Here is an 11189-nt window from a genome sequence, read left to right as displayed (position 1 = left end):
AGTTAAGAATTAAGATGAATTCCAGTAACTTTCATTTTTAGTTTTCTGTGAAAGAAAACTATTGAGGTAGCTATTTGTCTGTACGTCCGTACTTTTTCTGTCCGTCCTCAGAGGGCTGCAAATTGGTATGTTGATCATCCACCCTCCAATCATCAAACATACTAAATTGCAGTCCTCTACCATTAGTAGTTTTTTTATTTTATTTAAGGTTAAAGTTAGCCATTATCGTGCTTCTGGCATCGATACAGGGCAGGCCATCACCGGGCCGTGGTTAAAGTTTCACGGGCCGCGGCTCATTCAGCATTTACCGAGACCACCGAAAGATAGATCTATTTTCGGTGGCCTTGATTATACGCTGTAGCGGCTGTACCGAAAGCTCGATTGCGCCGAAGAAACTTCGGCGCATATTTTTTACTTATTAGTTGTGGCATTCAACTTCATTTTTCAGTCTATAAATATTCCACAAACATTTGCCAAAGACTTTTTCATCAACTCAGAAAAATGTATGGAAATCATTTTCGAACGAGCATAGCATTAGTTTCAGTCGTCTGTGGCAATTCGTACTTAAAGGCAGTCACGATCACTGTTGGAACTGACCGGAGAGCTCAGCGGCACACACCTTCTCGCAACGGAATTTGCAGGCCAACTGAACTGAGTGGTGCCAAGGTGGCTACGTTGGAACGTCGCTGAGCAGCCCAAATGAAATCTTGCACCCCATTCAGAGAGAGAGTGGGGGAGGGAGAGGGGCAGGGAGGGGAGAGAGAGAGAGAGAGAGAGAGAGAGAGAGAGAGAGAGAGAGAGAGAGAGAGTGGAGAGGGAGGGAGGGATGCAACGAGAGAGAGGGAATAATAATAATAATAATAATAATAATAATAATAATAATAATAATAATAATAATAATCTTTATTTCCAATATACACTGGGTATTCTACACATCAAAATCACAAATGCACACGGTGTTACACACAATAAGAACACACAACGGCAACATTCTCAAGCTGTACCACGTACAACAAGATCAGTAGATAAAATTAACGTGCAGGAAAATACCACTCAAAATGTTTTTAAAAAGATTAATTGTTCTAAAAGCAATTTCTTGAGATTATCTTTTAAAGGTGAACAGAGAACCAGTTTCTGTAAAATTACGTGGAACTTTATTATATAGACCTGGCCCTCGTATATACACTTGTCGTGATCCAATACCAGTTTTGGCTCTACGTACGAATAGGTCTTACCCCTGACTGGTAATAATCCCTCTTAACAGAATTTACTGTTGGAAAACTATATAACCAGTCGGGAATTTATTTTTCAAGGTTTTAAATACAAGGATACATATATCTAGAACATATTTATCCATTGTTTTTAGCCGCTCCAGTCATTTCAGAAATGGAGAAGTATGTTCATATTTTCTTATATTGCCAATAGCTACACGAGCTGCAAACTTTGAAGCTTTTGAATTTTCTGTATCTGTGTAATATTGGTCACTCCCCAACCTTTCAAGCAGTAATAAATGAGACTCATTGCTAGTGACTTAATAACTATTATACGTGTAGATTGTTCAAATTATTCTTTTACCCTATTTAAAAATGTGAAAGTACCCATTACTTTCTTGTAAACTTCGTCTATACGTGGTTCAAAGCTCATGTATCTGTCAAAGTAAACACCCAGGTTTTCTACAGTCGTCACTGGCTTAGCGATGTCTCCATTAAAATTAATTTGGAGGTTGCCCCCAATTTCTGATACATATTGCCTACATCCCATAAAAATAAGCTGTGTTTTATTCTAATTAAGAAGCAAACCATTCTTTTGAAAATAACACTTGGCTCTGTTCAAAATTTCTTCCGCTCTGTAAATAAGGCCTGTCATATTATTTATATCACCTTCTATCAAGATTTGAGTATCGTCAGCATACTAGATGATGACGCAGCCTGGTAACGATTTTATTAGATCATTGACATATATTAAAAAAAAATTGTAGGACCGAGAATTGATCCGCGAGGGACTCCAAAATTTATATTTTTACGAGTTGAAACGACGTCGTTTAGTCTAGCTGACTGGGATCTGTTATCTAGATAGTTCTCAAACCAGCTAGGGTCAATATTCATCGTTGTGCATTTCTTCAATAAAACAGTATGATTTACACTGTCGTCGAAAGCTTTTGAAAGATCCAGCAGTAAAAGTAAGGATACTTTCTTAGTGTCCATATTTTTGTAGATTTCATCTGATATTTTCATTATGGCAGTTTCTGTAGATAATTTTGGCCTGAAACCGTGTTGGCTCTCTGAAATAAGTCTATTGTTTTCTAAGAATTCAGTCAACTGATTGGCAATAAATAACCTTTCCTTCAAGCACTTTCTATAGAGTTGGTAGTAAAGCAACTGGTTGATAACTGACGACGTCGTCGGCATTTCCGCTTTTCAAAATAGGGATGACGTGGGGATATTTCCGTAGTTTTGGATAAGTATTGGTTGCTATTGACGTGTTAACTATCGCCGTAAGATAAAATGCAATTATGAATAGCACATCTCTCATAAATCGCAGGGAAATGCCATCAGATCCATAAAAAGCATTGGTGTCTTTTAAATTTGTTATTACTGAAACTGGTAAGACTCTTGTTACGTATCATGGGCTGTTTCAAAAGTGTTGTCACTCACTTCCCCTTCCTGGGTTTTCTAAAATGTTTTTCTCCCGACCTCTGCAGAGAAATCATGGAATTTCTCAGCTTTCTTGTCCAAATCGTTTTCGGTATCACATATGGTCTCTTCATTATTATATCTGTTGGAACTGTTAAAAAGCATACTTTTTGTCATCTTCCAAGAACTAGATAAGTCACCTTTAGCCTTTTGAAATTCTTGTTTGTAGCATTGCTTCCTACCATCAGCTAGCAGCGAGTTTACTTTCTTCTTGAGCTCTTTCTTTATGCTTCTCTCTGCGTCTTGAGAACTTTGTGCACTTGATCTCTCTTTCTCTCATGGTCTCTTTTATGTCATCTGTTATCCACGGGGCAGGAGGACGAGTTATTTCTCTCACCACAATTGGTGCGCATGCATCAGTACATAAAGTAAAAACACTGGTTAAAATTCCTACTTGGATAGCCACATCGTCAGTGTTTAATATTCCATTTAATCAAGGTACTTCTTTCATAAGTAAAGTACAAAGAGTACCTTGACAGTAATCTTTTAAGCACCTAAATTTTTGGGCTTACGAATATTCAAAGTTGCCATGACTGCTGGTGCCTCGTGATTTGCTACAGAACTTGGTCGTACATCGGACCTAATTACCAGGTGTTTAGAATGAGTTATTAGCAGATCAATTAAAGATGCTGAAGTAGAGGTCATTCTTGCTGGTTTATTTGTTATCTGATCAAAATTCAAGTTCCTAAGAAGTTTCAACATTTTGTTGTCCTTTTTTTGGCAGATCGTCATTAAAGTCACTATATATAAAAACTGGTTTGTTGCTTAAAAGGATTTCTTTGAAAATATGTAGACTATAATGAAAAGAAGTAGCAGGAGCCTTCGGGTGACGATACAGGCAACCTATGGTCATAGATGGAAGCTTTCGGTGCTAGACAGAGATCCACTTCTCTTCCACTTACCTTGTTTCTCCTCAATACCTAAGTTCAGTTCGGTGACCTTCAGGTTTGTTCTTAACGAATAAACACGCTGCTCCTCCTCCTCCCCTCCTCCTCCTCCTCCTCCTCGACCATGGTTTTGGCGGTAAATGTTGTACAAATTCGTCCTTCACAGAAGGATACAGCCATGTCTCACTAATGCAGAAAGTATCGCTATTTTGTTCATTAATTAAGCATCAGTTCTAATTCAAGTTTAGGTCGTAGCAAAGACTGGGCATTTACATGGACAACAGCTATTTCATCGCTAAACTCTTCTTGGCCTTCATGCTAGTCAAAACCATTCTTGTCACAGTTCATCTTGTGGCCGTATTCATAACAAGAGAGAGAGAGAGAGAGAGAGAGAGAGAGAGAGAGAGAGAGAGAGAGAGAGAGAGAGAGAGATGGGAGCCAATAAGAGAGAGAGGGGGAGGGAGGGAGGAAAGGAGAGAGAGAATTGGGGGTGGGGGAGGCAGAGAGAGAGAGAGAGAGAGAGAGAGAGAGAGAGAGAGAGAGAGAGAGAGAGAAAGAATTTCTACCTGTCTAACTTAAGTTAATGTGCCTCCTCGGAGTGGACATTATTTGTAGCAGTCAATAAGCAACGATGACAGATCCGACTTCTGCATTGTCAACAGGATGCAGATTGAATCAGAATCACAGGTTGGTTTAATTCTCGGGCCCTTCCTTCGGAAAAGACGGTCGGCACGACGCTGCCTTTAAAAACAATTCATGTTAATTTATTTTGTATCATTAACACTGTTTTCGATGATGCAGCAGTCACTCATTGTTATTGTTTCTTCTTCTTCTTCTTCTTCTTCTTCTTCTTCTTCTTCTTCTTCTTCTTCTTCTTCTTCTTCTTCTTCTTCTTCTTCTTTTGGCTTACTCCCTAGTCGAGGTGGCTGTTTCTAATGAGCTTCATCCAGTTGCTTTTATGTTAAACAGCTTATTTCATAATTGAGTGTTTTCAGCTGTTATATGAATGGATGACTTTCCTAACTTCAGCCCTCCGCATTTATAAAAGCTGTGATCAGTACTGAGTTTTTTTTTTTTTTTTTGGGGGGGGGGGCGGTTTACCCGACCCCACACACAAATGGCTAGGTTAGTATAAATGTTGTTACTGTAATATGTTCTCGATGCAGTCTTGGAGCAGATCTTTTAAAGTCTCTAAAATATCACCGCAAGATGTTGACTGAATCCCACCTATGATTTCAAGTACCTCAGTCACTGAGTCTCGAAACGCCTCTGGGCCTCCCAAGATCACCCCTTCCTTACAAACATACGGTTCTATCTTCACTGAATTTCAGATGTTTAATTTCCATGATTTAATATCTATAAAATCCCATTTTATTTGCAACTCATCAGAATCAGTGTCCATGGTCAATTCTGTTTCCAATCTTCTCAGCCTCATAATTTTCATCGTCTCTCGTTCACCGCAGGAGTCACATCACACGTCTGAAATCTCACGCCATTTACGGACTTCTTGCAGTCCCCACCTCAGCGATTCTATGCTGGTATGGTGGCTAGTGTCGTGACATGCCGCTCGGATGTCGCGGGTTCGCGCCTCCCCCCGACAATGGAAAATCACCGGATCTCTGTATCATAAGGGGTTACTGCTGCAGTGTGGGGTCGGCGGTAGGAGGTTGAAACCAACATTCTTTGGAAGCTTAAATTTCAAGTCAGTGGCCTCTGTGTGCTTGCTTCATGTGAATAGGTTTCATCCAGTGAAATAATAATAATCATGGGTAATCCTCTCTCTCTTAAGCAAGACATTTTAGGGAAAAGAAACAGAAAGTGACTGATATCTGTCTCTTACATTAAATGTTCATATTAAAAAACAAAAAAAAAAAAAAAAAATCACGCCACCGGGCACTATCCTTCGCTCCGCCCTCATGGCAAAAATAGAAAACATTTACATTGGACTGAAATCTAAGGTAATTAAATTGCCTTATCATAAATCCGACCTCAGTTAAATCAAATTCAAGATTTGATACTTACAGGTGGGATTTCGATTACCTCATTTTTTTATAAAGATATTGCTAGAAATCATAAGTATTTGACTAGCTAAGAGAATACTCTAGTACGTTGAGTCAGTCGGAAACTGCATTCATCCCCTCTCTCTCTCTCTGTCTCTCTCTGTCTGTCTGTCTGTCTCTCTCTCTCTCTCTCTCTCTCTCTCTCTCTCTCTCTCTCTCTCTCTCTCTCTCTCCTCGTAACTTGGTGACAGCTGTTCTAGCTAGCAGCTGGACGAACTGAGTTCGAAATTCCAACCGGACGAGGCGAAACTGATGGGCTCGTTTCCTAAATATCCAGTGTTCTTCAGTTGACCTAAGCAATGAACTATGTACCTAGTTGTTAGACGATTGTTGCGGGTGACAAATATGGCGGAGAGAGAGAGAGAAACGGTAGAGAACATTAAGAATTGTCTTACTCTTAAAAGTATCCAATTCCAAAATACCTTCCCCAAGGAAAACGAATTTTCCATTTCCAGTTGATAGTTATTTTAAATCAGCTGCCCCAACTGGTCTTTCCTCCTAATGATATCTTAATACTATCACACGAAAGGCACCAAACAAAATGTGACAAAGATATGCAACATTATCCTTACATGAGACAAGAGGTGAAAGTACCAATACCTCACTACAGTAGACAAGGACGTCTCAAGTTCTCGGTGTGTCAAAAAAACTTTTAAACGAAATGCCGTAGATACTTAGGTCTGAGCAACAAAAAAATCAAAGTAAGCGAAACCTGAGTTCTAAGTAAGGACTTTGTATTGAAGTTTGGTTGTCAGAGAGCTGTGCAACAGGTGTCTGTCTCGATAAACTTTCTTTGAGAGGGAGAAGGAAACAAAGCTAAGCTGTTTCCCTTAGTGCCACTATAAACTAAGAAACGTAAAAGAAGACGTTCAATCTTCAGCTGCAAGTCTGAAAACCTTCAGATAACAATAAGTCACTTATCAGAGGCTTCGAATAAGAACGTATGCAAGAGGTTTGTTGCTTGAAGGAAGGGGAATTGGGCTTCCTATAAAATTTCAAGGTAAGCAACAACAGAAGGGAAACATGTATGCTGTTGCAGTCGTTAGCTGTAGATTCTTTAAACCTCAGTATTGAAGCATGAATAAAAAGTCGAAAATTTCAAGTGCAATAGTAAGATAAGCAGGAATATCAAACGACCAGAATTCTTGAAGTCTAGAAGACTTTCAACGTCAATCACTTACACTTTTCTGCTCAGTTATACTAATGGTTCCTTCCTTTTCTGTTCCTTCTGCAATACTTGTTCTCGTTTTCTCTCTCTATGCAGACTGATACTGCTTATAGGCTGCTTTAGTTCTTCTTTGGAGGGGTGGTAGAGCTTTCGACTGGCATGCTGTTGGCCCAGCGTTCGACTCTCCGAGCCGCCAATGAAGAATTAGAGGAATTTATTTCTGGTGATAGAAATTCATTTCTCGTCATAATGTGGTTCCGATTCCACAATAAACTGTAGGTCCCGTTGCTAGGTAACAAGTTGGTTCTTAGCCACGTAAAAATAAGTCTAATCCTTCGGGCCAGCCCTAGGAGAGCTGTTAACCAGCTCAGTGGTCTGGTTAAACTAAGATATACTTAACTTTTTATGGGCTGCTTTAGGAGTGAGAGCCCGTGCCAACAAATATTTTGCTTAATCTATAACAACATTAAAGATGGGCAAACAGGGAAACTTAGCCCTAAAATGGGTCATGCTGTGATTGAGGTGTTAGGTTCTGCCTCATTCTACTTTAAATAACTTTAAATAATTTAAATAATTAATTCAGAAAATTAAATTAGCTGTCATCAAGTTTTACTTCCATGACCACAAACTGAACAGAGTTTATAACATTAGTAAAACTGACCCAAAATATCAAGGGAACAAAGAAACAACAACAGTAATCGCAGGTTCAAAGCAATCAGCTAGTAATCTAAGTCACATTTACCTTGAACAAATAAACATGCAACATTGCTGCCAAAATAATAGGTCTAAAACTTTTTGATCGAAGTTTGGCAGAAAAGACGAACTCCAGCATTTCAAGTTCTATAATAGCCATACTTGTTTTATGCTCACTCTTACTGAACCCACCGCAGCTTGAATATAGTCTGACACACTAAGCTCTGGTAGTTTCAATTTGTCATTTCAGTATTCCAAAGCTAACCTGTGAATACTCATAACCCCTGCTTATAACATAACCCCTGCTTGTAGCGCACGTCAGAGTCTGTTTCAGTATATCACCAGTCCGTATTGTAATCGGAAACTTCTCAAATTTTCTGGCGCCAGAAAAAAGGAAGTAGAATCGTCGAAGTGTAAACACGGCTGTGATTGTATTCCGTTCTTTTTCCAAGCCTTTCCCTGTCTTTTGATGGTTTCCTAGTGATGTAGAGTTGCTACAGGAATCATAAAGGTACAAGGAACCAATAACTGTAAAGAGTTTATAGTTGTGTTTAGTGAAAATAAATAAATAAAAAAATAAAATAAATAAAAATAAATACATAAAAATAAATAAATAAATAAAACTAAATAAAAAAATAAATAAATAAAAATAAATAACAAAATACATAAATAAAAATAAATAAATATGTGTTTAGACTTAGTTGCTTTTTGAGGATAAAAAGTGAATCAGTGGTCGTCCGTCACTCATCGCCGGAAAGGCTGCATGGCGCATGCCCCGAGGCTATGAGTGACGTAAGCCGTGAGACCGCCCAACGGTGACGTCACGATTCTATCCTCAAACCAGGAGAAAGGACTCCATTGGGTTGATTTTTTCAAGCAAACCTGGCAATGAAACAGTTTGTATAGTAATTTTTGAGATTCTTTGAATTGAAACTTGCGACTTGATAGGATTCCAGTTGATGCCTAGGAATAGGTTTATCATGAAATTCAGCTCGCGGTGTTATATATGAAAAGTTCATCAGTGAATACGATGAGAAGGAACTTCAGATCGGTAATGGGATTACTGTGAAAATAGTGAACATGGGAGCAAGCTACTCCTTTGTATCAATCAGATAGGCACCTTTTGACATGGACAACCAGATGATAGAATCCGTACTTGAAGGATATGGAAAGGTAATATGGATAAGGAATAACCAACACACGCTAGGAAAAGGAAGCGGTTTATTGAATGGGATAAGAACAGCAAAAATGGAAATCAAGAATAACATTCCATCGTCTGTTAGGATAGCAGGACATTCGGTGTCCTTCATGTACAGCGGACAGAGCAGAACCTGCTATAAATGTGGAAGTGAAGAAGATCATCTACAGTAGTGGAAAACTGTGTTACAGAGAACACATTAAGGGAGGAATTGACGGATAAGGAAACGCACTTCCCGGAAATAGGAAAATGGAACAGAAAAGCGAAGGAGAATCCCGGATTTAGAGTAAAGGATCAAACTCAAGATTGCACTGGTGATAATGAAAAACATTTAAACTGAACCAAGATAAAGAAATTCAAAATGCTGAAGACAACACAGATGCTAACTCAAAATATTTAATTGATAAAGACCATGTCTCGGGTGACACAGATAATGATGGTAAGTTAGAACGCGTAAGCATTGCAATGCCAGCTAATTCTTAGCATATAAATGAATCCGATAATGAAGACATGCATATAAATGAGTCCGATAATGAAGACGTAACTGTATCTGAATATGGGATACAAAACAACATTGTAAAGGAAAAAGAAACCGAGAAGTCTGATAAAACGGAAATAGAAAAAATAGTGGAGATTCATCGTGAGCGAAATGATACGGAACTGTCAAGTATTGAAGCAGAAGCAGTAGGGAAAACCAGTCATGAGGGAGGAAGTGATCAGGAATAATTTCGACGAAAATATGACAACTGAATACAACGATATAGCAGAAGACATGTTGACCGATGAGAGCCTGGAAAGGGAAATGATGAACGAAGCTGATGACGTTGAGAAGCGGATTGAGGAATTTATTCACAAAGAACAAAGTGAAGATAGGAATACTGAAAAGTGGAAAGTACATGTGGAAAATAATGGGAAAATGGTTATATCAAAAAAATAAAGACACTAATGACAAAATGCATAGAAGTGATGAGAGAAATTTGAAGGATGATCGTGAAAGAAAACGACGAAAGGTGAATAGTAAAAATACAAGTTCGTAATGGATAAGTGGGTGGTAAACCTCTTTATAATCATGGCGCTGACGGTAACCACCTTAAACGTAAATGGACTTAATGTAGTTAACAAACAGATGTGAGTTGACTCTCTCATGAGATTTCACAGAATTGATGTATTGATGTTGCAGGAGCATAATATTAAAAATGTCAAAGACTTGATTTACCAATCTAATGATTATGATGTCTTTATTAACTGTTGTACTAATTTGAAAGGTGGAACTGCGATATATATTAGAAAGTGTCCTAGCATTAAGGTCTTGAATCAGGAAATTGATGGAGAAGGGCAAGTAATTAGTATTAAGATTGAGTTTAATGGTATCACCATTCCTCTGCTGAACTTGTAAGCTCCATCAGGAACAAACAAAATACCAGAACGAGAAGAATTCTTTCGAAATAAATTGTTATTTTATTTAAGGAATAACAGTGAAAACTTAATATTAGGTGGAGATTTTAACTGTGTGACCTCTCTTCGAGACAGTAGTTCAGAAAATGTTCATTTACAGTCAAAAGCTCAAGGAACTTGATAAAGCAAGTAGGATTGAAAGACATAACCATAGGTTGTCACAAGTTACCTGAATATACTTTTGTTAAAAATAACTACGGGTCAAGAATAGACAGAGTATAATATGTTAAAAGGCTATCTAACCATATAAAGTCATGGGAAACAATACCTATCAGCTGCTCAGATCACAGCATGGTTTACTTAAATTTAATGTACAAAATGTAAAATTTGGTAGAGGTTTTTGAGGCTTAACAAAAAGTTTTGGGTTTTAAAGAAACTGAGGAGAATTTCAGTGTAGTTTGGAGTCATATTGTGGCTAGAAAAGGAATTTTTGATAATTTGATATCATGGTGGGATTTTGCAAAAATGGAATGTAAAAAGTTTTTTATAAGAATGTCGAAATTTATGTCGCAAGAAAAATATGGACTTCTAAATATGTTGCAGGGAAGACTGAAACAATTGTATGCAAAAGCTAATGCTGGTGGAACTGACTTTGAAGAAATAAGGGTGATTAAAGACAGAGTGAATGACATCCAGACAGAATGAGTTTTGTGAGGGCATTAAACTACGAGCAAAACTAAAAGACAGGGTAGAAGGTGAAAAGGTATCAGCATACTTATTAGGAAGAGAGAAGGATAGGAACTCCGGTATTTTTAGAGTTAAAACGGATAAAGGAGTTCTCATTAATACTGACAGTATTGTTTCCTTTTTTAAAAGTTATTATAAAGAGTTATACGATAACGTTAATGTTGATAAATTCAACAAGAGGAATTACTTAGAATGTGCAAGAATAAATTGGATAATGATGATGTAGATATGTTATCAAAGGAAACTGAAGAAGAAATATGGGCAGCCATTAAGGGCGTAAGCATTGGAAAGTCACCAGGAAAGGACGGCCTTCCTATTGAATTTTACAAAAAGTTTTGGACACTATTG

At 37.9% G+C, this 11189-nt stretch overlaps 1 pseudogene; it reads right to left on the bottom strand.

The window, feature by feature from the left end:
- The window catches only part of LOC136850358 (limbic system-associated membrane protein-like), a 21398-nt pseudogene extending 16138 nt beyond the window's left edge, over positions 1-5260 (bottom strand).
- Between the last annotated feature and the right edge of the window lie 5929 nt (positions 5261-11189).

Source organism: Macrobrachium rosenbergii, chromosome 22 (genome assembly GCF_040412425.1).
Source record: "Macrobrachium rosenbergii isolate ZJJX-2024 chromosome 22, ASM4041242v1, whole genome shotgun sequence".
Taxonomy (NCBI): domain Eukaryota; kingdom Metazoa; phylum Arthropoda; class Malacostraca; order Decapoda; family Palaemonidae; genus Macrobrachium; species Macrobrachium rosenbergii.
The sequence above is the reverse complement of the archived record's forward strand: the minus strand, read 5'-3'. Positions and strand labels throughout refer to the sequence as shown.